This window comes from Humulus lupulus, chromosome 7, assembly GCF_963169125.1.
Source record: "Humulus lupulus chromosome 7, drHumLupu1.1, whole genome shotgun sequence".
NCBI classification, from domain to species: Eukaryota; Viridiplantae; Streptophyta; class Magnoliopsida; order Rosales; family Cannabaceae; genus Humulus; species Humulus lupulus.
This window is the reverse complement of record NC_084799.1, coordinates 14250717-14256235: the sequence shown is the minus strand read 5'-3', so window position 1 is coordinate 14256235 and position 5519 is coordinate 14250717. Positions and strand designations below refer to the sequence as shown.

The following is a 5519-nucleotide window of genomic DNA, read 5'->3' as shown; positions in this document are numbered from 1 at the left end:
GCTTTGCTTTGCCTTTACCTGCACACAGAGTACCCGTGAGCTAACGCCCAGTAAGAAGAGCTATGTAGGACATAACTCCCCAAACCAGAAAACATAAACTTTCAACTAAACATAAATAAACATCATAAGCATAATAATCATCGTGCGATATATAAACACCATATCACACTAACTTAATGTGTGTTACACTCACACACATAAATACTAACAAGTCATGTTGATCGGACATGAAATGTAATCTGCCTTGCCTGCGCTGTACTCACACTCGACATTCCTGTAACACCCTCACTTATTTTAGTTAAAACCATATTTGAGGTGTTACGTTTTAAAACTATATCATAATTTATTACTGCGGAAGTCTGGATATATATATTTTTTTAAACTTGAAAAATTATTTCACATTATTTACATTAAACATAAAGTGTGTCTCAAACATATTATACATAAGTATTAAATAACCCAATTTATTTTTAAAACATAACTTCACACTTTATTACAAATATCACACTGATAACTGAAATAACCCACAAAAGGTCGATATGTTCATATGTACAAATCAGGGTCAGGACCATGCTTCAGTTCTCCTCATGTCATTCACACATTTCTTTCTCTACCTGCAACACAAGACAACTGTGAGCCTAAAGCTCAGTAAGCAAAGTAATGCATGCAATGCTAATGATTACCCAATATCAATGGACATACACAACTTCTTTTTAAATTTTGGGCCCCTTAATATTGTGCACACTGTTTGAATTGGTCAATGCCTGCAGGGCTTGTTACACATATAATATAAAATCTCATGGGTTCTCCTCCGGCTAACCATCGCCATAGTAGGGCACATTAAAAACCTTATTCCATCATTGTCCTGTCGGGCTCAAGAGTTAAGGTGGCCACACACTGTGGTGTCAATACATATAACAATAACTCATATGGAGAAGAAATAAAAACGGAAATATGACAAACAATATAATTGGTTCACTAAAACCTAGCCCAAATTATTGGGCAGCCACTATAAGCCTACTATAGGCCTCCGTTTACACTTATTAACACTTTCATTTGCCTTTTCAAAACAGTGGCACTGAACTTAAACTTCTTATTACAAATTTCTTCTATGTTGCACAAAACTTGCAAAGGCATCATATGATTAATCATCATAATATCATGCATGGTCTTATGTCATATAATAATTTACCATATCACTATTATGTCATGCATACAAATTTATGATGAAGTGTCAATGTATGTTAATACCACTTACTCACAAAATATTCATATAATGCATACTTTCACATAACATGTAATTCTTGTGTTGCAGTTGAGTACTTTACTTACCTTCTGTCCAAAATATAATTCACCGTGTAACAAGTGGTGTCTTAGGTGTTGATGTGCTTATCCTGACAATGGCATGGATTTCTCATCATAATGATGGCAGTAATACATTGAACTCTCATTTAAAAATACCCATAAAACATCATATCAAATTCTTGCCTAAAATGCCTTAAACCACCTAGATCGAGCGTTAAATTTATCTTAGACATTTGGAGAAATTTTGACAAAGTTTTCCCTTAATTTTAGCTATCCTCAAATATCAAAATCAACCAATAATCAACATCAAATAACCTGCCATAACCATATATCCCAAATACCAACATGATTCATCATAAAGTTATCATATATTGATTTTGATAAAATTCTTATCTCCTAGATCATCACCCAAATTAAATGAGTCTCCACATCTATTCAAACATTTATAAACATATATACTCTCTTATAAACTCAATCAAATAACCAAAAATCAGTTTGTACTCCAAGAACCCCAAAAACCTCATAAAACACAAAATTTCACTTACCGGCAACTCTTCGGAGAAAACAATCTCTTCTAGCTTTTCTAAACCTCAAACCACTTGGAAACCACCAAGAAATATCTTAACAAGAGATAAAACACCATAGATAAGCTCTCAGCAAAATTCAAAAACCTAGTTTAACTTCCAAGTACAAGAACTTACCATAAAAAGGCTAGAACTAAGCTTAATCCACTTCTTTGGCTTTGATTTCACTTGGATCTCCTTAGAATTTCTTCAAACCAGCCAAGAAATGGTTTTTTGTTTTCTTTTCTCTGTTTTTCAGAGTAATGGTCGTGCAAATTGATAAGGTTGATGAAAATTCTTTATTTTCAATGATTTAGCCTTATTGTATCAAAATTTGACACCTTTCATCTCATCATTTCACCTTTTGACTTATGAAAACCTTATCACTTCAATAATTTCGACTTAATCATCTGCTAGGCCTATTATCCTTATGTGTAAAACACTCACACCAAACCTTAGGTCCATATGACTTCATACCCAATAGTTATGCTTACCCGATTGAGCGTAGCGCACTTATGCTAAGCTCGTTTTGACTTTGCATCAATACCACTGATTATGTATACCTCCCATCAAGAATTGATCTAATGGTTCTAAAACCATTTTTACATCATCAATGAGACCTTAATCATACCTCGATTACATTTGGTAAATCCATAAATACTCAATTTTACACCGAAATACTAGTAATCGACATTGTACTATTTTTCACTACTTAACCTATTTTGCCTTCTATATCTCACTTTCATCACTTAATTCCATGCCTTGTCTATATTTTTCATACTTTCTTATATCTTGAGCACATCAAACACCCATAAAAGACAACTCAAATGCCACAAGGTTAATAATATTGAGCATACATATAGACATCACATACACAACTTTTATACTTATACATGAAAACACTTATAAGAATATGCATATGCTCAAATTATATATATTGTATGATATGTAATGTAATGCAATGCAATCATGTGATTATTGGCTATATTATATCAAAATAATGCGGGTGCTACAATTCCCACGGTGGCACCTAGTCTAGCATGCGCTGTACTCACACTCGGCTGTTCCCTCGAGACATCGTTGCCCTGCCTGCGCTGTACTCACACTCGGCAGTTCCGTGGTGGCATCCTATTATCCTGAGTTATACACACCCAAGATAATTCCTGCAAGTGCTACACTCACACAAGCAGCTAGAATCTAGTAGCATGCCTACTCTATCATCTAAGCATGTCTAGTAACTAAAATCCCTAGCACTATCCTCATGCTAGTCAACCTAATGCAACAATTCAGGTCACAAATATAATTACATAACTAACAAATAAGAAAACAAGGTTGCATGCATAACGTACACCCTGTGCGCAGATGTCCACTCTTCTTACCTTAAACAGTGTGTTTTCCGCTGACGTGTCTCGAACCACTTGCTGCGTCACCTCGATGACTGCTAGCTCCTAGACGTCCAATTACACAGTAAAAATTTAGGAAAAATTAAAAAAAAAATAGGCGTTAAGGTTTTATTTCGAAACCTTAATTATCGAAATAATTTAACGATGTCATTTTAACATGCATGACACATAAATTAAAATAATATTCCATAAAAAAATCAAACCATCATGTCATATGCACAAACAATGATGTTTCTAACGTATCACATGAATTCATATAAATATTTTTTATGTTAAAATTACCAAAATACCCTTCAATATCATAATTACATTAAAGATTCAATAATTTTATAAAAATTATCATATGACAACAAAATTTAATAAACAACTTCTCCAAAACCCTAAATAATCAGCAAATTCTCATATAAGACTAGAAAAATAATTTTTAACATTTATAAATTATTTTTCCTCAATTTCTCAAATAAAACCCAAATAATAGAAATAAATACACAACCAGCCCAAAAATCAAACTAACATACATAACTGTTTAAAATCCAAAATAAACTTATAAAAATTATTTTAGAATTTTCTGGGCAACATAACTATTTTTCTTAATTAATTTTATAGAAAAACTAATTAATTAAAGAAAAATTTATAACTAATTAAAAATAGAATCTAACTATACATATCAGTTTCTACACCCTACAATAACACACAAAAATTACCTAGGATTCAGAACAGTAGCATTAATATTTTTTTATATTTAAAATATAAAATAAGCTAAATAAATCATGAAAATTACATAAATGATACAAATTTGAAATAAAATTACAGAGAGCCTTAGAATCTCATTTTAAACATATAAAAAAATTCTCAGAATTTTAGAATACTTTAAATAATTTTTCACATTTATTTTCTTAAATCACATATTTAAAAGCAAATAATTGAAGAAAATTTATCAAATACGATCAAAACTTAAATCTAAACATACAAAGCCATTCTTAATCATACAGATATCATTGAAACATAAAATCATATTTTTCTGAACAATAAAAATATTTTTCATAATTAATTTTTATTTAAACTTCAATAAATCATAATAATTCAAAGAAAAATCAGAAAAATATGAAACCAGTTGGAAAATGCTCTAAAATTAATGTACTAATTTTTAAGATTGAAAAAACAAAAAAATATCTCAGTAAACACCCAGATCGGGTTTGCCAAAGATCTCGCCGGAGTTGTCGTCTTCTTCGGCGCCGACGAGGTTGTTTCTTTTGTTTCCGGCTACCCTAGCATTCCAAACCACTTGGAAACTTCCCACACGTGTTCCAGCAGTCCAAAATGACTCTAAGACACAAAGAATCACGCCACAGCCACCTTGGTCGAAGTCTTCTTCTCCAATGCTGGTGTACCGCCAACAATGGAGCTCAAAATTGGTTTTTCTTGCTCTAGACCATTTCAGCCTGTTTCTTCATGTCAAAACTGATTCTTAGAGTCCCCTAAGCTTATTTATCACCAACCACGCACACCATATACTCTTGAACACACTTAAATCTAAAATTATCCAAGAATATGCATTTTCTTGGATAAAAATGGTGAATCACAATTCGAGACTTTATAAATGTATTTCCCACACTCAAAATATTTATTTTCTCCCCTAGAATGATTTTACAATGTTCATTACTGCCCAGATTTTTCCCAAGTGCAAGAACTCAAAAATTTCTTCTCTTTAAAAAAAAACGATAATTACACTCTCTCTCTTCAATCATTTGCTTCCCTCACTATTTCCATGATTTCTCCTTCAGATTATCATGGTAACACGTTTTAGAATAAGTTTAGAAAATAAGTTAGCGTTTGAAGTGGTAAGTTCCTCTTTTCAAGGAATTCTTTATTTTTTTTCTTTAAAAAAATAAAATAAAATAACTAAGTTCCACAACTGATATTATCAGTTAAATTTCGAAAATTTAACCAATTTTATGAATATTAATCATGTTAAAACAGAAGAAATAAAGTCTCTAAAATGCCCCTTGAACCAATCCCAAACTTGAGGGTATTATGGTCTTTTTGTAAATTCAAATATTTAATATTATGGCAAACCAAAAATTACACATAATATGATAAACTAATTTCAAGCATATTATTATTACTACTATGCTCATAATAATAATAATAATAATAACAATTTTTAATTAAATAAATAACTTAACCCGAGCCGTTATTTATTCACTTGACATTATTCTCCTATTGTGATTCCACAAAAACTCAAACA

At 31.3% G+C, this 5519-nt stretch overlaps 1 long non-coding RNA gene across 1 annotated transcript; it reads right to left on the bottom strand.

The window, feature by feature from the left end:
- Positions 1 to 283: 283 nt before the first annotated feature.
- On the bottom strand, positions 284 to 2209 carry LOC133789475 (uncharacterized). Its single transcript, XR_009873567.1, has 4 exons — positions 2007 to 2209; positions 1851 to 1925; positions 1333 to 1394; positions 284 to 614 (listed from the first exon to the last, which is right to left on the bottom strand). It is a non-coding gene; the product is annotated as an uncharacterized LOC133789475 (long non-coding RNA).
- Positions 2210 to 5519: the final 3310 nt, after the last annotated feature.